The 22,023-nt window shown below is 41.4% G+C and overlaps 2 long non-coding RNA genes across 5 annotated transcripts in view; one reads left to right on the top strand and one right to left on the bottom strand.

Annotated features, from left to right (window-relative positions):
* Positions 1 to 1,336: 1,336 nt before the first annotated feature.
* LOC138144364 (uncharacterized) lies at positions 1,337 to 11,737 on the bottom strand. Its single transcript, XR_011163924.1, has 2 exons — positions 11,458 to 11,737; positions 1,337 to 1,834 (listed from the first exon to the last, which is right to left on the bottom strand). It is a non-coding gene; the product is annotated as an uncharacterized lncRNA (long non-coding RNA).
* Positions 11,738 to 14,989: 3,252 nt separating this feature from the next.
* LOC138144403 (uncharacterized) overlaps positions 14,990 to 22,023 on the top strand; it is an 83,457-nt gene continuing 76,423 nt past the window's right edge. For 2 of the 4 annotated variants that reach the window (XR_011163940.1, XR_011163938.1), the window contains exon 1: positions 15,011 to 15,953. This is a non-coding gene — a long non-coding RNA (uncharacterized lncRNA). Of the gene's footprint in view, positions 16,141 to 22,023 lie in introns of all 4 variants that reach the window. The other 2 variants (XR_011163937.1, XR_011163939.1) reach the window with 2 other exon arrangements.

Here is a 22,023-nt window from a genome sequence, read left to right as displayed (position 1 = left end):
GCTACTGTTTCCATGACCTAAAACTCTTGATGCTTCTAAAAGATATAAGTAGGGATCAGAGAGTCTACAGGACTGCAAAAGTCACTTGGTTTGACAGGTAGAGAACATGAAGCCCTGAGAGCTTTTGCCTTGGCAGAGATAGCATAGCCAGTGAGAGGGAGCTGTGGGGTTAGAATTCGTGTCTCTGGTGATTCCCCATTTGGTGCTTGCACTATACTACCCTGCCTCAAATCCTGAAAGAATGCAACACCAAAATATCAACTAGTGCTGCCCACACTTTTCAGTGTCATTGAGTCCTAGGCTTTCAGTTTGGGAAGAGACTTCAGAGTTATCTAGTTTAAATGTCAACCCATGCTTGAATCAGAAAGCCCCTCCACAGTGTCACCATCGATGAAATCATCATCAGCTCTTAGCTTGAACTACCCTCCCCAGAGATGAGGGATTTACTAAGTTTCAAAATAGTCCCTTTCCTTTTGGAATAGCTCTGTTTTTTGGAAATCTTGCCTAATACCCAGCCTCAATCCACCTTTTTACCTAACAAGTTATGCCCACTCAGAACAATGATGATTAGCAGATATTGGTGTGGAGAGCAGAATTTCACTGAGGAGGGATATTTCCACTTCTAATGAAAAGAAGCAGAGTTTATCCTCTCCGACCACACCTGTCTTATCTCACTGGGTCATCTCAGGGCATAACTTTAACTTTGATCATGACCCTTTTTGTACTTCTCCTTTTGAGTGATAGAAGGTTTCTCTTAAGGAACCAGCGTTTAAATCAACCTACCTACAATGAACAAAGGGGGTAGTAGTTTTAGGATAGGGGCAATGATCCTCATTTCCATATGGATCCTTTTCTAAGGGAGCTCAAAAATATATAGGTTATGGAGTGGCTAGGTGGCTCAGTGAGTAAGAGCGCCGTCCCTGGAGTCAGGAGGACCTGGGATCAGTTCCGGCCTCAGATACTTAACACCCACACAAAATAACTGGCCATGTAACCTTGGGCATGTTACTTAACCCCAATTGCTTTAAAAACAGTGTATAGGTTATAAATAAAAACATAACCTTTAGATCCTTTCACAGACAAAGTCTGTCAAGTTCTTAGCTCAGAGTCAATGAATGATCACTAGGATGGGATTGAATCTCTTGACCTATTTTTTGGTTTTGTATATTCAAGTTAGCCACTATCATTCCCAATTTACACTCTCCATGTGCATTTAAATATGCATATAATTGAAAAGCAATTAAGATTGATCTTTTATTTATGCAGAGAAATCTGGCTTTATAGAACTATTGAAAATAAATAAACAGTTGAAAAAGAATGGAAAACTCCAGATATAGAACATCTATCCTTTTAATTCACCAGCTGCTTGTATTCTCAGGGAATAACAGTTTTGTCTCCTCCCAGCTGGATTATTTCACTGAGCAGAGTTGTGAGACAGAGGCTACAGCTACTCAAAACCCTACATCAGTCACCATTCAAAGCATCCCCCATTGTTTCTGGTGCTGCGGCACTCCAAGTTTGTTATAGACTCCATCTGTGCATCATCCCACTGTCTGTCTGTCAGTCTGTTGTGGAGCAATTCAGAAGCACCCATAGCAGTGGAAAATCCCTCCTTTATCTCCAAAGTGCAGTAGTCCAGTCTATTGTCAGGCCAGGAAGACCAGAGATCCCAAGATCCCTAGCTAGTCTCTGGACACTTTTTCTTCTACCTGTAGAAGGGTTGGGCAGAAGCACTGTCAATATTCCTTTCTGGTGTTTGGAATTTTATAGTCCCAGCTGCTGCAAACTTTGCATCTAAAGTTATGTAGCACAACATCCAAAATACACATCAGTCCTTAAAAGAATAAGAAACATGAGCTTAGCATCCCAGGCAATCATCTCCAGTTTCCATTCCCACCAAATGTACATCAACATGACATGAAAGAAACTTTGCACATGCAAAGAATCACTTGACAGCCTGCTTCAGTGAATAAAGGTCTAAATTACACACAGCACATAATACATGCATATGTCAAGAGAATATATGTATATCCATATGACACAAGCCAATATACAGAATAACAAGCAAAATTAAATCAATGGTAAGTTCAGCAGGATTGCCAAACAACAAAGTATGTGATGCAGCAAAACTAGGTGCACATAACTGACAGTGAAACTAAGCATAGTTAACAGGCTTATATAGCTAGAATACATGTATAACACTAACACAAAAGCAAATGAGAAAGATGAGAAAATGATAATGAAATGCAATCAAACCGAAACGTGAAGTAGTTAGCATGTGCATCAATGAACATAATGCAATTTCATATAAGGAACACATTACATGAATAAACATTAGTGTTATTGTCCAACAATATACATAACTATTTCACTGGTTTCATATGAGACAGTTATTCTGGCTACTGCTCAGTCAAATAGTCAATAAGCATTTATTAAACACCTATTATGTACCTGGCTCTGGGGATACAAGCCCTTGAGGAACTCACAATCAAATGGGGGAGCCATAGCAAATAACTATGTACAAAAAAACTATACGCTGGCTAAATAAGAAATAATCACCAGAGGGAAGGCACTAGAATTATGAGGAAATGAAAAAACCTCCTTATAGAAGGTGATATCTTAGCTAGGATCTGAAGGAAGCCAGGGAGGCCAGGACTTGGAGATGAGGAGAGAGAACATTCCAGGCATAGGGTCAGCGAGTGAAAGTGCCTGGAGATGAGAAATGGAGTGTTTTGGAAGAACAACAAAGAGGTTAGTATCAGATCAAAGAGTACATGATCAGAAAGTCCTAACTCTACTGTGACCTACTGACCTATCTGTTCCTGTAGCAGTGGTAGTTAAGGGCACAGGTTTATCATAAATGTCATCAGAAGTATTGCTTTGTCTACCAAAACCTGAAATGGTAGAAGGTCCAGATTGGCTAGCATTGTTAGATGTTCTGAGGCATGCGTCAGTACCCTAGTGGTAATCTTGGATCGAAAAGTGTTACTTATAGTTCAGTTCTTTCGTGTTATTTGGACCGGTTATTGGGGTAAAGTACACAGAATCTTCTTCACTTGAAATATCTGTTTCTGAGTCATTGTCTGGGACCAGACTCAGGAAGGGGTGGGGAACCTCAAGTTAGGCCCTTTCACTGAATCCAAACTGCATTCAGTCAAAGGGCTGCACTTGAGGACCTAGAGGATCACATGTGGCCTCAAGGTCGCAGGTTCCCCACCACTGAGCCAGACAGTCATTGTATGACTGCAGTCTCTTTTGCTTACAGTCTGCTTAGTAAATGTCTATTGATCTTTACCTGCTCATCAAGCACTCTGACCAACTAATCTATAGGCATTTATGGGGAAGAGTATTTTCAGGGACCTACCCTACCTGGGCCTCTTTTGTAAACAGGTAAGCTACCACAGGCTCTCTATAATCAGGCACAGGAGTCACTTTTCATTGATCTGCTAATTTATGAGACCCATGAACACTGAGATTTCTTAGCAAAACTATCATCTTGTTGAAGAAGAATGAACTCAGGCAGTGGGATTTTCCACCCCCACCCCCCCTTTTAACCTTTCTCTGGATTGAAGTTGTGGCTGCTTGGTAAGCTTTCTTCCACTTCTCTGCCAGCTAAGAGACATAGACTGGTTGTATGTGCTGTCTCCTTATCCTCAGATATTCCAAAATACAAGTAGGTAGCATGGCTCACGTCCAGACATCAACAGGCAGCATAATTCCTGGTGGAATTGGACACATTTATCAGGAAAACTATGTGTTAACTCCACAAAGATTTTTGTTCTGGTTTCAGCATCCCTGATGTATTTATCAGTGGGCATTTTGGAATGTGCAGGTTATGGGTCTATTTAAAGGTGATACGGCAATGTTTTAGAATTTTTTATATCAGCCAGAGCTAATATCTCCTTGAGAAGTATATTTTTAGTCTCTGCTTTGTTCCAAGTTAATCTAGGCAGGAAGTACATCTACTAAGAAATACTATGACCCCAAACAATACAACCATGGAAGCTTTCTATTCTTGGTTTGGTATTCCTTTGAATTACTTGTGAAGTTGTCAGTTACTATGAATATATGATTTATGTTCTTGCTTTCTCCAAGAAGGAAAATATTGGTTGGTTGGAGGACTATGTTGGTGGTTCCAAATGGTTCCAGTATTAGTTCCAAATGGCTGTGGTTATGTTCTCCAAATATGCCACATGCATAAGCCTTATTTCCATTTCTTTGTAATATCTATAGCCATCTTAGACCAGTAGGATTTGTTCTTACTAGCTCTAAGGTTATTTTTTCTCCCTGGACTCATATGTCAAAAGACCTTATGTAGGGGCAGTTAGGTGGCACAGTGAATAGAGCACTGGCCCTGGAGTCAGGAGGACCTGAGTTTAAATTTAGCCTCAGACACATAACACAAAACCAGCCATGTGACCTTGGGCAAGTCACTTAACCCCAATTTCCCTGCATTCTCCCCTCCAAAAAAAAAAAACCAAAACCTTATGTAAAGTTTTCATGGCCACAGAGAGATATGGACTCAGGGATGGGGAACTTGTGGCCTCAAGGTCACATGTGACCCTCTAGGTCCTCAAGTACAACCCTTTGGCTGAATTCAAACTTCACAGATCAAATCCCCTTAATAAAAGGATTTGTTCTGTAAACCTTGGACTCAGTCAAAAGGTCACACCCAAGGACCTAGAAGGCCCCATGTGGCCTCCAGGCCACCCCTGGACTAGATAGTACCAGTTGCTTCCTGGAACCACGTGTGGGCTTAATGAATGTTCAGTACACTTCTCTGTTGTACAACTTCAACTTCTGCTCTTGTCTCAATAGTGAAGTACCTTCAAGGGACTGAAACTCAAGTCCTTTTCCATGATCACTTTACTTCTTGGTCTGTATCACTTCCTATGGCCCTTCATCAGTCATCTTTGCTGGTCATCCAAAAACAACTAAGGCAAAGAAAGTTGGTTTAATGTTTGTTGCTGGAACTTGGTCTTCTAGATACACATCCATATTGGCTAGAAATTTATGCTGATTTCCTAGTGGCTAGTCTCTGGCAAATGGTGTCTAACTTGGCACTGATCAGAATATAAATTCATGTGTCATTATCAGTTCACTCTTTTAAAAAAATGCTTTATTTTCAGTTCCAAATTTTCTCCCTCCTCCACTTTTCCCCCCACCTATAGAAAATGCAAGAAACATAATACCTATTATACCTATGAAGTAATGAAAAACATTTCCACATTAGCTATTGTCAGTTCACTTTTCCAACTTCACTCCCCACATGTAATCTTCTAATTTCTCAATGATAGCCCAGTTAAAAGTCAGGAATTCTAGTTGGTGAATGGGATATCAAGTCTCACTGTTGCTTATGCCTCTGCTGTGAAATGCATCTGGTTCTGGTGACCATCACTTTCTTAGTAAAAGACTGCTCCTAAGCTCTCCAAGCTGGTATCTATATGCAGGATAAATGGCTTATTTGGGTCTGCATAGGCTACCACTCGTTTATGTGTGTGGTTGAACAAGCCCTTGAAAACATGGCCATATGTCTCTGCTCTTGGATCTCTGTCCTAATTTTTATAAAGGAAGAGAATTTGAATGCTTCAAACTCTCAGCTAGTTAGCTTGCCTTATATTCCTGGTAAAATTTTTTTTAACACATGTGACCCTGCTTCCTTTGTCAATTGTTTTGTGACAGTCCTCTGGCATAAGGGAATCCCTCCTGGGAGGACATAGGGTTCCCCTATTGACTCTTGCTTAGCTGGGCTCACAGTGTACTACTCCGCCAATGTGAGGTGCAACTGTAAGCAAGTTAAGTCCTTGTCTAGGCAGTCAGTTTATATTCAAGGAAAGACCTGTGGGCCAGCCAGAAATACTGGGAGAAACAATCCCTTAATGAGTTTAGGTACTGATCATGTAAAACAATGAGAGTCAATTCAAAACAAAGCTTTATTACAAGCAATGGAGAAGAGGAAGAGAGAGGGAAAAGGGACCGGACATACAACTCAGGTATACACACAACACAGAGTATGGCTCATGTAAGGATGACATTGTATTGGGGAGCTCAGAAACATAGGTCCATTCAGCAGGAAGGGGGGAGTGCTCCAATGGGAAGGTGTGCTTCCACTGAAGGGGAGGGTGTACTCCTGCTGGAGGGGAGAGGGTGCTCCAAAGTGCCCTTCTGAGAATGGGGTTCTTATTCTCTGATTTTGGATGACCTCCCTGGAATTGGCCAAATTGCCTAGCAGGAATCAATGCAAAATATTATTTTGGAGGTTTATTATCAGGGAGAAAAACAAGTTGGTAGCTGACAAAATATTTTTTGGGGGACACAGTTATATCAACCTCTAAAAATTAGTATCATCAGAATTTTTCCACGAATATGTTCTATAGGCTTATAGCCTCCCTTGAGGGGAGACTGTCATGGTGGTCTTAAGACCACCAGGCCCAATCTTATAACACATTATTAAAGGAGTGGTAATCACTAAGAGCCAGCCTGGATTTATCAAGGACAAATTTTGACCACATTGCTAGACTGAAAGAGAACGCCATGGACAAACTAATTATTGTAACAGAGTGATAGATAGTCATATAAAAGAGAAATTAGGCTTGTGTAGCAGTACCTTTGGCCAGCTCTTTTAAAGGTGGAAGGTGAGCTGTCCAGAGTCTCACTAGGAGTTTTGGGATTATAGTCTCCACAGTTTATTTTGTTGCTCTGGCCAAATGGCTACAATGGCATTAATTGAATTTGGCAAAAACCATTCAGCAAAAATGGAAACTTTCTTTGCAATTCTTGTTGCAATTAGACAACCACTTATCCAGTCTAATAAGTAACAAGATGGTTGGCACACCACAGAGAACATAGATGTTCTCATCCAAGGATCATCCAAGTAGACTTGTCACAAAACAATTGACCCAGCAAGCAGGGTCACATGTGCTAAATTTTTTTGTTTACTAGGAATAGAAATCAAGCTAATTGTCCCAGAGTTTGGAGCATTCAAATTCTCCCCCTTTATAAAAAATCAGGACAACACACCTTCCTATTTCCATTCCTGTAGCACCTCTCCCATTCACCATGACAGGATCACTGTCAGTTCCCTGCCCCCTACCTCTACCCCAGCCCTGGAATATAGTTATTTTCTCATAGTGAATCATGTTCATTGAGGACAGCTGGGAAGACTCACAATCTTTTCAGAGACCTTGGGTTTCAGTTCCTTATTAACCATTTTTATTTTATTCGTTCTAGTCTGAAGAATTTTCTCCTTGGTAGAGAACATAGAAGCAAAATAAGATTTAAGGAAATAAGATTAGTTGGTAGAAAGTCAATGATGTAACTATGGTCAACTGTGCCAAAATAGTTGGAGATGTCAGCCCATTTCCTAGAAAGGAGATTATGCAGATCACACAGAGTTTCTCATGTCTGTCAGTCATTCAGAGCAAGAATTCCAGTAGCAGAAGAGGCAATCAATCCAGATCCTGGTGGTCATTATCTATCAAACTCTAACATACTCTCTTTTTTTCAGTGAGTTTAGTGTCTGGCTCACAATCTTTCTTTCCACCAAAACTGCTACCCTCATTCGAGAGAGCAAGGCTAATACCTTTGTGCAGCCCTGTCTCACTCAAATCCAACTCATGCACAGGTCACGAAAGACATCATGCTTGTGTTGCCATTGGTTCTCTTTGAAAATGAAGGCTGAACAACAACAAAGACTCGCTTCTAGAGAAATAGGTTTCTCAGTACACTTGGTCTGGAGTTGGAAGAGTCGAATTCAGATTTGGCATCAGACGCTTACTAGCTGTGTCACCCTGACTGGGCAAGTCACTTAACCTCTGTTTGCCTCAGTTTCCTCAACTCTAAAATGGGGATGATAATCATAGCACCTGACTCCCAGGATTGTTTTGAGGATCAAATGCAGTAATATTTGTAAAACACTTAGCAAGAGTGCTTGAAACAAGGTAGCTACTTGATAAATGCTTGAAAAAAGATATATTCTTTTCTGCATTCTCTCAGATATTCCCAGTTTTTTAACTTACTCAATTCCCATGACCTCCTCTTCCATTCCACCTCATCCACACATAGGGATGTTCATACCTTTAATCTTGTCAGTATCAGCAAGTGTTCAATTTCCATTTTTATGAACTACAAAATTCCTTTGTCTTATCACAATATTTTATAATTACATCTTTTCCTATGACCTCCTAACCTTGTTCTTTATCTTCACCATAATCTCTATTCCCTGGTCTTCAGTTCTTTCCCAGGCCATCATCCCTTCTTTGTCTACACTCTTCTCTTTTCTCTGTCTCAACCTCTTGGCAACTAGAAGTTATACTCTATGTTAGAATCCTTTGCCCTCTTGTCCTATCATTGATTACATCTTGCACTCCCTATCCCTGGATTAGTCCAACTATCTGCCTCCTTTTCTCCTGCTCAAATACTGCTGAGTGGTGCCAGAGGAAATCACAAAACCATACTACTTGGTACTCTATAAAACTCCTCTGGACCCTCACTATAGCAAGGAAATCATTCTACACTATAATTGATTCATCATCTTATTCTCCATATTGGTTTGTCTGCTCAAGCCTCCCATGGCACCATTTCCCTTACTTTCTGTGATAAAGGTCTTTCTTCTTATTTTTAGCAAAAAAAAATTGAGGCAATTCAATGAAAGCTCCCTCTTCTCCCCCTCTGTCATCTCACTGACATTTCACTCAGACATCTTCCATCACCCTGCTTTCTTTGAAGAGATGACTTCTCCTTGGCCAGGTCAACCCTTTTACATGCATCATTGATGCCATCCCTCTTGTCTTCTACAGAAGCTACCACAATTACCATAGCCACTTGCTAATCTTTGATCTCTCCCTATCTGATGGATCCTTTCTTGCTGTCTACAAGCATTCTCCTGTCTTTTCTCTTTCTTAAAAATTCCTCACTTGATCTTATCTTGTATCCCTCCTTTCCTTCTCAGCTAAGCTTCTTGAGAAAACAGAATGTGTCTGGTACCTCCACTTCCTCTTTTCTTATTTGCTTCTAAACTCTCTACAATCTGCCTTCTGACCTCATCATTCAATTGAAACTGCTTAGTCTGAGGTTAGTAATTATCTCTTATTGCCATTTGAGTCTTCTCTCAGTCTTCATCCTTCTTTACCTCTCTGCAGCTTTTGACAACTCCCTCTCCCCCTCCCCCTCCATGGCACAGCTTTGTTCTGCTTCTCCTATCTGTCTGAATGCTCCTTTTGCTTGTTCTCTACCTGTATTATGTCTGGTAATTATGGGTGTCTTTCAGGCTCTGTCCTGGGTTCTTTTCTCACTTGATGATCTCATCACCTCCTTTCAGTTTAATTTATCATCTCTAAGCAAACAATTCCCACATCTATTTATCCAGTCCTAGTCTCTCTCCTGAGCTACAGTTCCTTATCACCAACTGCCTTTTTAATATTTTGAACTGCATATCCTATAGATATCTCAAATTCAACATATGCAAAACGGAAATCAGTATCTTCCCCCTGAAACCCTTCTAGGCTCCTAACTCTCAGAGACAGGATGACACCTCCTCCCTCTCCCCATATACCAAATCTGTTGCAAAATCTTGTTATTTCTACCTCCACGAAATCTTTAGTAGATGTTCTCTTGAAATAGTCTCTTTCTCTCTACTCACACAGCTATTATCCTCTATCTCGTCTCCCTTTCATGGCTAAATTCTTCAAGAAGCCATTTAAAATTGGTGCCTCTGCTTCCTTTCCTCTCACTCCTTAACTTTCTGCAGTCTGGCTTCTGATTTCAGTCAACTGACACCACTGTCTCCCAAGTCACAAGTGATCTCTTAATTGTCAATAAACTTCTGTGACTCACTAGTACTTCCAGGACCAGATATAAAACACTCTGTTTGCCTTTTAATGCCCTTTAAAACCTGGTCTTTTGGGGCAGCCAGGTAGCTCAGTGAGTAAGAGCACTGGCCCCAGCATTGGGATGACCTGGGGATCAAATCCAGGGCTCAGATACTTAGCACCACACTCAGAAATAACTGGCCGTGTAACCTTGAGCAAGTTACTTAAACCCAATTGCTTAAAAAAAAACCCAACAACAAAAACCTGGTCTTTCCCTACCTTTCCAGTCTTCTTACGCTTTACTCCCCTCCACATACTCCTTTATATAACTACATGAGTCTTCTTACTGTTTCTGGTCTCAGTATCCCCCAAGACCCTCCATCTCCTAACTCGGTGCCTTTTTCTTTGACTCTCTCCTGTGCCTGGAATTCTCTTCCTCCTAATCTCTGCCTTGTGGATAACCTGGCTTTCTTCAAGTCTCAGTTAAAATCCATCCTTCTTTAAGAAGTCCCTTCCAAGTCCTCATTAATGCTAGTGCCTTCCCTCTGGCAATTATATTCAGTTTACCCAGCACTGTGTGTGTGTGTGAATAATTTTACATATGTAGTCTTTTGCATGTTGTCTTTCCCTTTAGAATGTAAGTATCTTAAGGACAGGGACTATTTTCATCTTTCTTTGTTTCCTCAGTACCTAGTTTGTGGACTTAGCAGCCACAGCCAGGTCCTCATTTAGGTCCTCAGTACCTCTCCTGAACTATTGCAATGACCTTCTGATTGGTCCCCCTGCTTCATGAGAGTCCCTGTCCTCTCTGATCCATCTTCCACACAATTATAAAAGTAGTTTTCTTAAGATAAAGGTCCTCTGTTTGGCATTTAAAGCCCTTCATAACCTGACCCCTTCTTGTTTTCAGTCTTTTCCCACTTGATTCCCTTTTACTCTATGATCTAGCTCTATTGACCTAGTTACAATTTCTTATACACATCACCTCCAATTTCCATGCTTTTTCAATGGCTATCTCTCGTGCCTGGAAAGGTCTTCTGTCTTACATTTGCCTTTTAGCTTCCTTCCATGGGTTCTTCCAAGACTTAGCTCAGATTGAACCTTCTTCGGGAGGCTTTTTCAGACCCTCTCTCTGACCCTTCTGAAGTTATTTTACCTGCACTCTGTGTATATCTCACACTGGTTTAGTTATTTACATGTTGTCCCCCCAATTAGAATGTGAAGTTAAGGGAAGGGGATGTTTTTTCCTTCCTTTTTATCCCAAGAAATTAGCACAGAGTCTGACACATAGTATGCATTTAATAGATGCTTGATTTGACTAAATGACTGAACAGAGACTCCAACAGACAGAAGAATGAATCAGTTTATCCACACTCACTCATCACTGGCAAAACAAAGAGGTAGAGATCATTACTAATACAATGCAACATCACACAAATTTACTGAGGGATTATTATTTGAGAGAAACCAAGAGAAATAAAGAGAATAATAGGGCATGATCCCCAACTCTTTCCTTGAACAGTATAGTTACTGAATAAATTCCTGTTGAACTGGCTTCAAGGTACTCTTCTAAGTGCTGGATATAGCAGAGGCTATATTGATCTAGTCCTTGCCCTCAAGGAGCTTAAAGTCTAGTTAAAGAACTTACCCTCTTTAGTTGAGTGAGCCAGGAACAGTTTGATGTGCTTCCTTGCTAGGCATGCAGTCATTTCATAGTCAGGTCATTCATTTTATTTTTCAACTAGCAATTTCCACCTCTTGGATTCCATTATCACTTGTTCAATATACTATGAATCACTATTTCTCCATCTACAGCTCTGATGTTCATGCGTTGCTGAGTCTAAGCACAAGACAGTGCCTAAAACACATGACTGTTTGGAACTAATGATGGATTTGAACAAAGCCAAGTTTCTAGACAATTAAGCCCACCCTCCCTTGATTGCAAGGTATGATGCTTGCTAGTAGATCCAAGAGATAACTGCAGTTACTCAAGTTAAGAATAGCGATATCTCTTTTAGCTTGCCTGCTCTCTATATTCCCTTAACTCTTTGAGCTCATCAGTGTGGTTTTCCTGTCAGTGATATAAATTGCAATGCATGCATGCTTATCTTTATAATATATATATGTATATATATAATCCTTATAATAATAACAATAATAGTTAGCATTTATATAGCCCTTTAACATTTGCAAAGCTCCTAAAGCATATTATCTCATTTGATCTTGACAACAACCCAGGTAGGTAGGTGCTATTATGATCACCCCCATTTTACAAGTAAGGAAACTGAGGCTGAAGGAAGTTGAGTGACTTGTTGATGGTCCTACAGCTAATGAAAGGCTGAAGCAGAATTTGAACCTCAGGACTTCCTGACTTCAAATCTAGTATTCTATCAACTATGCAACCTACCTATTCCTGGATAAATTGTGTCTGTGTAATCCCACATATAACAAGTAAACAGTATTGTGGAATAAATGAGCCAGCTAGGTGACTCAGTGGAGATAGAGGGTGGGCCTAGAGTCAGGAAGACCTGAGTTCAAATCTGGCTGCAGATGCTTTTTAGCTGTGTAACCCTGAGCAAGTCACTTAACCCTGTTTACCTCAGTTTCCTCATCTGTAAAATGATCCGGAGAAGGAAATGACAAACCACTCCTGTGTCTTTGCGGAGAAAACCCAAAATGGGATCCTAAAGAGTCAGTCATCACTGAACAACAGCAACAACAGCATGGGATAATAATAGCTTGAACACGGACCCAAGCAGGTATGTCCAGATTTGTGATCTCATGGATACAGGAGCTCTCAAGGAAGAAGTTCCCTCTACCCGTGAGAATCAGCAACTCTTCTGCAATGTTTAGCTTCAGAGAACTTACTGGCAGAATGAGATATTAAGTCACTTGCCCGATATGTGTTGGAAATAGGATTTGAACGCAGGTCTTCCTGTCTCCAAGGCTGGCTTTTATCCTCTCTTCCGTGCTTCACCTCATAGTTATAGAGTGCTTTAAAAAGCACTTTGTACATGTTATCAAATTTGAGCCTCACAATCACCCTGCAAAGTAGGAACTATTTACCCCTCCCCCCCCATTTTAGAGGTGGTGAAACTGAGGCTCAGAGAAGCTAGAAACCTTGCCCAGAGTTGCTCACCTGTTTGGAGCAGGAGCTGTTACTTGGACTCAAATTATCTGATTTGAGAGCCAGGATTCTTTCTGCTGCACCGGAGCTGGTGTTTGTAATCCTGCCCAGTATGTGCAGTCATTAATTATTTCTCTTGGAAACAACCCAAATCCCTCTCTCAAGCATTCTAGAAGTTCACTTCATATGCAGCTCAGTGTATACTTTGCTCTAGAACCTTAGTGACTGTAGATCTAACCCCTTTGTTTGTGTCTGGCATGACTCAGGGCCTCAGAGTCTTAGGATGGTGTAAGAGGTGACGATCTCTCCTTCTGAATCTTTGCTTGGCCCTGGGGCTTGCCTTTGCATCCCCTTTCTCAACATCTGCCCAGCTGTCTGGGTTTCTGGATCAAGCCAGCCTGCCTTGCCTGTAATTCAGTTGGAATTTCCCTCAGCTCTTCGCCTGGGGTTTCTTTGTTGACAACTTTTTAGTTCAGATGATGGACTTTGGGCAAAATCTTCACATGGTCAGCAAACTAAGGTAGGCTTATAGAACCCTTGTATTGTCAAGTGAAACCAACAGTCCAAAGAACCACAGCTATTTCTTCCTTACCCCAGGCATTTTATTGGCTGGATTTTTCCCTTCTCTGTGTGAAAACAAAGAAAACCTGGACAATCTATTGGCAAGTTAAAGGGCAGAAAAGTTTACATTGCCTTCCCAGCTTAAAGGGCCAGCCAGCCTCTATTAAACCTTAAGACAAATGGGAGCATAGCAGGACACATTGCACCGTGACCCATTCCTGAGTGGGTGGTACTGTAGCAGACATTATAGGATTACATACCAGAGACACAGAGTTAGCCTCATGGTAATGGCTCTTCACTCAGGTGAAGGTGAGGACCACTCAGGTGGTCTTGATTTTAATCTACAAAGGACCAATGGAGACTTTGTAGATCTCTCTGAATTATACGAAATTGGAGTTTTCTGTGTTTCATGTCTATGTTTATGAGATGGAGAATTTTCCTCCACCATTTGTACTTATTCTACTTCTGACACTACTTAATGACCTTGGGCAAGTTACATAATGTCTATGGGCCTCAGCTCCCCAATCTGTGTGTAGGGGGAACCACATTGCCTTTGAGGACCCTTCTAGCTCTAGAACTATTATCTGATGAATTTGTTACTCTCTACTTGTAAGAGTGATAAATCTCTCTGGGAGATAGACTTCGTAGAAGTAGATGGTTAGGAATTGCTGGTGTACAGGTGTAAATAGGATGGTTTTGGATGGGTGGAGGGCCAGATATACTCACTCATTAGCAAAGTGATGAAAGGGAAGATAAGTATAGGCAAGCAACAAGTATATCAGAAAATAAATTAAAAAAAAGAATTTTAATGTTCCAGTGGAAAGCGATGGGTAACTAGGTGGCACAGTCGATAGAGCACTGGGTTGGAGTCAGGAAGACTCATCTTCTGAGTTCAAATCCAGCCTCAGACCCTTACTAGCTGCATGACCTTGGACAAGTCACTTAACCCTATTTGCCTCAGTTTTATCATCTGTAAAATGAGCTGAAGAAGGCAATGGCAAACTACTCTAATACATTTGCCAAGAAAACTCTAAATGGGGTTATGAAGACTGAGACTTGACTGAAAAATGACTGAATGGAAAGCAACACTCTTACCTTCATCAGAGGCTGGTTAATGTTTATCTTCTCCAGTAGAGGGGATATTTTAATTCACTTCAGTTTATTAATCGCTCTTGGTTTACACTCTTTGCTGTAAGCAAACTTTGAGTTGGCTAATGAATATGGTCATAAAGTGACCAGAAAGGGTTGTGATCTTCCCTAGGAGGAGGAATCATTACTTTTACTGGCTCCCTTCATTTCCCCCTTTAGAGGCTTGATCAGGGCTGGGGAATCTGGCCACATGTGGCCTTGAGGCTTCAGGTTCCTCACCCCTGGGCTAGATGCAGCTTTCACTTTTCTCCCACTGACCAATTTCCCTAATTTCTATCTGTAATGTTCTCATTGATCTCGCAACAATAGTTAGTGGCTCTCAGTTCTATATGAAGAAGAGTAGACAATGTAATAACAGGGGAGGGAACAAAAGGAGGAAAGGATAGAGTTTGTTTTAGATATTAGTAGCCTCACTGTGTCCTTCTGACTGAAGAGGGGTGGAAATCAGGTTTTCTGATGGTATTCCTTCACCCTTGTGGGATGGAGGAAGGAAGGATCCCAAAGGAATGTCTCCATTAGAGAGGGAGTGTCTTGGCAATATCTTTGAGAGATGCTTGGATTAGCTCATCAAAAGAACTTGCAAGACTCTCTGCAAAACAAGTTCCGTAAGCTGCCAGTTCTACAACATTGGTTCTGCTAGCTTCTGAGGCAGTAGTCCTGGGTTATATTCAAATGCTTTCTCTCATCTCCCCAAACTCTTCATCTTCTGATAATCATACTAGTATGATGTGATGTTTTCCATCCTAGGTATAGTCTGATTTGGAAAAGAATTATGAAGTGAATATCTAATAGAGGTGTAGGAGGGGGTTAATTAAGAGACCTCTGATCAATTGAGTTTCCCAATTACCTTGATTAAATTATAGTGCATGGACCTTTGCCAGAAAGGGCATTTTCCTGGGAGCTATAGATGTGCTTCAGCATAGGGCCGAAAAACTTGTACTTTGGTAAGATGAAGCAACTCCTGATTGGTTCCCTTGTGTCCCTCTGACTAAAAGGTTGTATGGAAGATAATTGGCAGCTGAGTCAGGAGAAAACTCCTCCCTTGGTGGTCTGTAAGAGAAGTGGAAATGATTCCACTTGCCCTTGTTGGGCCCTGCCTCTTTCTGGGAGACATCCAACTCTTTCTCTCTCTTGGACCTCTAGCAAGTGGGAACATGTATTTGCCTAAACAAGTCTGAGCCCCTGGCTGCTTTCTTCTTTCCCCGCCGCTGAATATAGGCCAGTGACCACAGAGCCTGAAAAATGAATGTTTCCAGTCTTCTTGCTCAAGAGTTTGGGAGTTCTGAGTGCTGGCTGCCCACCAGGAGGTGAGTCCTAAAACAACATGGCTTCTTAGAGGAGAAGAGCATCATCCCCAGCTGAAGGACCAGAGAAAACCTAAGCCATGGCCCCCAGGACTTTCCTTGTTCTTTAGGGAACATATTTGGAGAAATGTGAAATTGTCTTTACCTTCTATAACAGTCTCTGCTCTGCACCCCACTGCCTGAAGGCCAGGTAGGCTACATTTTCTCCCTCCCCCAGGGTTCTCTGGTACTCCTAAGGAGCTCTAGGGAAGTCTGAACTCTCTGCCATTGGCTCAGGCCCCCACTGATTGTGTGTTACCAATTTTAGGGTTCCTCTGTATCCTGGTCCTCTTTATTATTTAACAATCAGATTATCTTTTACAAAAAATACTTATTTTAAAGATATAGCAAGAAAAATTATATTCAATCATGTCCCCCAATGCCTGGGGGACATAATCCCTTTCTCCCTTATAACACCTCAGTCTCTGGGGAGGGGAGGTAATTAGGTTCACGATTAAACTCAATTCCTATGGAGTCTAGGCCTACCAATTTCCAAGTCCAAGGCCCATCTTAGTTTGAATCTCAATAACCTTGTTTCTCTGCGCTTCTTTACTAGGCTGGCAACATCTGTTCTGGAATCCTGCCTCCAAGGTCATTATAACTTGAGCTCCCAGGAGTCCACTCTCTGTCCTAGAGCTGAAAAAGATAAATAAAATCAACCAAAACCCTAAGTCCTTTTTAAAAAAAAAAAAAAGTAAAACATTTCCATAGTAGTTATTTTGTACAAGAAGACTTGAATAAAAGAAAAAAAACTGAAAGTGAAAAATAGCAGGCTTTGCTCTGTGTTTAGTCAATATCAGTTCTTTCTCTGGAGGTGGTTGTATGCTTCATCATTAGTCCTCTGGGATTGTCTTGGATCATTCTATTGCTGAGAATGATCAAGTCATTCACAGTTCTTCATCGAACAATGTTGCCCTTACTATGTGCACAGATTTCTCCAGCTATTCTAGGGTAGGTGTAAGAAACCAGAAAAAGAGAAAAAGCCTGATCTCCCTCTTTGAAGTAAGGTTTCTCCAAATGAATCTAGTCATGGAAGGGTGTCCCCTGGGCCATTGGTTAGAAAGAGTATACCAAGCAGATGCACACAATGTTCTGCACATAGTAGGCACTTGATAAATGTTTGTGAAAAGTGTGAATTTGCATCCTGATCTCCCACCTGAAGCTGCTAATTTGATTTTTCCTGAACCTCTGTGTCTGGGCCTATTGAGGACCTGTTGGAAGAGGTTAAAAAGTTTTGTTTAGTGTGGAAAAGTTATTCTGAGAATGGGTTATCTCTAGTCCAGAAGAACCTTAGGAGGAAAAAAGAATTAGGATTTGAGGGTGTCATTTTTCCAGGGATGGACTAGGTCTGGCCTAGAATGAAGAAGGATTTTTTGCATTGACTTTGCCTGGGGCCCCACTTGTCTCTCTAAAGTCCTCCAGAGAAGGGTGATCCGAGGATGGCATGGATCTTCCAAAAGAACCAGATGACCACCATGGTCTGGTTTTGAGCTCTTAGGGCTGGGCTGGGACTTGGGAGTGCCTAGAATGGATGACTAGCCACTTGGCTCCTCAGATTCCTTTCCATGTCATGAGCGACTGCCGTGCCCCCTGCTTGGCATTGTAGCTTTTGTCTGCATGGGGTTTCTTTATGTATACACAACTAAGTCACTCTTAAGGCAGAGACAGGTACATTTCTGTAAACGAGGAAGTAAGCAAATAAAAAAAGGAGGCTTGCCCATGTGTGCTCAGGATGCCTGAAGAGGACATGCCTCTCCTATTCACACATGACTGACTCCAATGGTGTTGCCTTGAACAGGGCTGCTCCTTGGGGGTGGGAGTGGGGGATTTCCTCTGGGTGTCTGGCTGCATTTAGCTTTGCCTGTGGCTTGTTCTGCAGTCCGCTGCTTCCCCACAGCTGTCTCGGGTCTGTTTGCCACATTCTTTTTCTCAGGCAAACAAATTCCTCTGCTCACCCATCCAACTTCAGCCCTGGGAACAGAGGAACAGGAGGAGCAGCTGTAAAAACAATTGGTTGCTGGAGTCCTGAGAGCCTCAGAATATAACCCACTTTTGAGCCATAGCGTGCTTTGGTGGGTCTCTGGGAAGACCTGGGGTCTTGAAGGGATTGAAAAATGCCAGCAAGTCGATAGCCTGCAGGACCCAAGAGTGGAAAAGGCTGAGACTTGGTGAAATACCTTTCAAAGCTCTCTTCCTCCTGCTGACCTAAGTCACCTGGGACGGAGAATAGAGCAGGGTTGTTTCAGGTCAATAGGGCACAGAACTCACTACCTGGGTTTTCCTTGAAGTTGTTAACTTCAAGGCCAGAGCAGACTGGACTGATTCCTTCCCAGGCCTCCACTCAGTCACTCCCACTCTCAGTGAAAAGCTTTACTGCCTTCAACAACAATTCACAGGTTTAGACTTGGAAGGGTCATCTAGCTCAACTCTCTTATTTTACAAATAGGGAAACTGAAGTTTAGAGGGCAAGAATGTCTTGGCCAAGGACATCTGGTCAGTGGTGTCAAATGGATCCCTGCAAACCACATATTGACTTAGAAAGTCACAAATTAACATCATCCATGCTCTCCTTCCTCTACCTCCCTGGCTTCCTTAAGTCCCAACTAAAATTCTTTCTTTTATTGGAAGTTTTCCCCAACTCCTCTTAGTTCTAGCTAATTTTTCCCTACTTATCCTGTATGTAACTCACTTTTTATATATTTATTTACATGTTGTCTCCCTTATTAGATTGTAAACTCCTTGAGGGCAGGAACTGGTTTTTTTTGGCCTCTTTTTGCATCTTTGGTGCTTAGAAGAGTAGCTGACACATAGTAGACCCTTAATAAATGTTTATTGATAGACTGATTAATTATTGTATTTTTATTTATTTTATTAAACATTTCCCAGTTACATTTTAATCTGGTTTGTGAACTGTGTCTTCTGATCTGAGTAGTAAATATCAGAGCTGAGAGATGAATCTTTATGTTTTACATGATTATATATATATATGTATATGTATGTGTGTTTATACAGATGGATAGATATAAAATTGCTTTCTGTCTTCGCAAGGAAATGAGGGAGGGAAGGAGAATTTGGAACTCAAAATTTTATATTAAAAAATGAATGAAATGACTCTAGGTTCTCTAACTTTCCACTGAGCCACACTTCAGTTGAACAAGCATTTATTTATTAAGTACATACTAAGTGTATAGCTTAGTGTTCACCACAGTGTATTCAGATCAATCAGCAAATATTTCTTAAGGGCCTACGATGTGCCAGGCACTGTATTAGGTGCTGGGAATACAAGTACAAAGAATGAAACAATCCTTACTCACAATAGGTTTCCATTCTAATGTAATGCAGGGGGAGAGGGAAGAAACAGAGACATATAGAAATACTGAGACACCCAGTATATAGGAATAGAGGGATAGGGAGTCAATCATTGATTTTACTGGTATAGGAAAGTCACAGGTGAGGAAGCTTCTCCTTTACAATGTACCTTCTCTGTAACTTAACAGTGTTTAGAGAGTTGTCTTAGGACATTGAGATGTTAAGTGACTTGCCCAGGGTCACATATCCAGTATATGTCAGAAATGAGACTTGAACCTAAGACCTTTGGCTTTGGGGTCATCTCTCTATCCACTACAGCATCTTATCTCTTATGTACTTATATAAGGTATATTAGGAATATTGGTATATGAGGTATCTTGTCTACATACATATATAAAAATAAATACAAATAATTACAAAGTAGTTAAATGCAAGGCTGTTGTGGAGGGGATGTACTAGCTATTGATCACCCTTGGTTGTTTTTGGTCTGCCATTTCTAGGTTCTTATTTTCATAGTTCTCATTTCCTCTTCTTTATCCCTCCCCCCATCATTTCCCTTCTTTTCTGAGGGCTATATATTTGGGAAACATTGGCTGTGCTGTGGGTTATGTGGGCTGGATGATTTCGGAGAATGGGTTGTCCCCTTTCCAAGTATGACTACACCACAGTGGACTGTCCTCCATCCCATCTGTTCTTCTGCTCTTCCCACCTCCAATCGAATTTGCCCTGGGGAACCAAAAATTCTACTCTGACTCTGAGTCCAAAAACCAGATGAACCAAGAGAAAGCACAAAAAACAAAGGGGGAAGAGAGTATCAAAAGTTGTGGAGAACTTGAAAAGAATAAAGACTGCTTGGATTTTAGCACTTAAAAGAGGTAATTTTAGAGGGGGTAGTTTCAGTGGAGTGGTGGGTCAAAACCTGGATGGGATTGAAAAGGAAATGAAGGAGAAGAAAGCCAGGCATTGAGTGAGGACTCTTTCTGGGGTGTGAAATAAAGGCAGTAGCCTCGGAGATACAGAGACAAAAAGAAAACTAGGAACCTACATTCTACTATGAAAGTCAAGTCAACAAGCATTTAATAAGTGCCTACTGTGTACTAATGTTCCAGGCACTGCAAGTGAAAAATTATACAACAGTAACAGGAGGGATTGATGAGAGGAAAAGAAAGGGTTTTTTTTTGCTTTTTAGGGTTAGGGAGATCTGTTTGTAGACCTTAGGAAAGGAACAAATGGAAAAGGCAAGATAGAAAGAGAGATGGAATGACTGAGGGGGTAAGCCCCTGAAGGAATGCTGCTGTCAAGGACACAAATAGCTTAGTTAGCCTTAGCAAGTAGAAGGATCACTTCTTCCTCTGCTTGGAGCAAAGAAAGAGAATGGCAGACTACATAGAGTTTTTGAAGTGTGTGTAGGGGCCTCATGGCTAATGGCCTTTATATTCTCAGCAATGTAGGAGGCAAGGTCCTCTTCTGAAAGGGAAGAGGGAGAGAAAGGTTAGTGTCAGGGGGTTGCAAAAAGAAGAAAAGCTTTGAAATCACCGGTTTGGAATGCTGTAGTCAATCAGGAAGAAATTAAAAAATTGCCATGCAGTAGTAAAGGTCCAGCTGAGATAAGGTAACATACATTTGTAGTGGGTCCACTTAGAATATATGCATGATTTCCCCCAACAACTGAGTAGGAGCAGAGAAGGGGAAAAGTGGGTATAACTCAGGGTGGGGGATTAGAAAGATGTCAGGAAAGTAAGATACTCAAGGTCAGAGGACATTGTCTTATTGAACTGATCAACCATAGAATCAAGAGATGGAGAAGAGGACAAAGCATTTTAAAAGCCCCTATTATATGCCAGGCCCTGTACTAAGCACTTTACAAATATTACCTCATTTTATCCTCACAACAACCCTGTGAGGTAGGTGCTATTATCACCCCCATTTTATAGTTGAGGAAACTGAGGCAGAAAGAGATTAAATGGCTTGAGATTTTGACTTAGGTCTTCTTGACTCCCAGCCCATGAAGAATGAAAGAGAGCAGGGATTGTGGATGGGGAAAACAGGGAGTGGTGGAGGGCTTGGAGGTCCCAATGTGGGCATAAAATAGAGGACTGAAACAGAGGGAAAGATAGAGGTTATTCTAAGAGAGAATTCCAAAGTTCAGGATCATGGAGGCAGCATAAATTATAGGGGATAGTGAGATCTAAGAAGTGACCATCCAAGTGGATGCCTGAGATCATGGTAGTTGAGGAGGTGATTGAACTTCAAGCTGGGGTGTTTGAGAGGACATGCGTGTGGAAGTCTCCAATCACAAGGAGAGAAGAAAACTATGAGCCCTATGCTCTATGAGGAAAAAGGGAGAATGGCCTAGAAGTTATAAATGAGAGCAATAAAGATTGAGACCAGGGTATAGAAGGATGGAGATAACTGCACAGGAGAAGTTTCTGAGTCATGGCAAGGAAAAGATCGGACAGCGAAAGTGAGGGGCAAAGCATACACCTAATAGTTTTCCTGGACCAGTAGGTAGAGAGAGGGGAAACTATAAGAGAAGGTGCTCCTGATACCGTGTTTCCCCGATAATAAGACCTATCCTGAAAATAAGCCCTCCCCTCACTGTGTAAGATTCCTCTAAAATAAGCCCTCCCCCGAAAATAAGCCCTATTGAGATTGCTACTGTAGTGAAGGTGATCCCTTGCTCTACACGCTACATTACAGTACCCTCTGTATGCACCGTCCCCCC

Source organism: Petaurus breviceps, unplaced genomic scaffold, assembly GCF_028583685.1.
Source record: "Petaurus breviceps papuanus isolate PSGF00001 unplaced genomic scaffold, PetGlider_PUasm1.0 90700, whole genome shotgun sequence".
Taxonomy (NCBI): Eukaryota; Metazoa; Chordata; class Mammalia; order Diprotodontia; family Petauridae; genus Petaurus; species Petaurus breviceps.
Note: the sequence above shows the minus strand (reverse complement) of the source record. Positions and strands in the feature narration are given on the sequence as shown.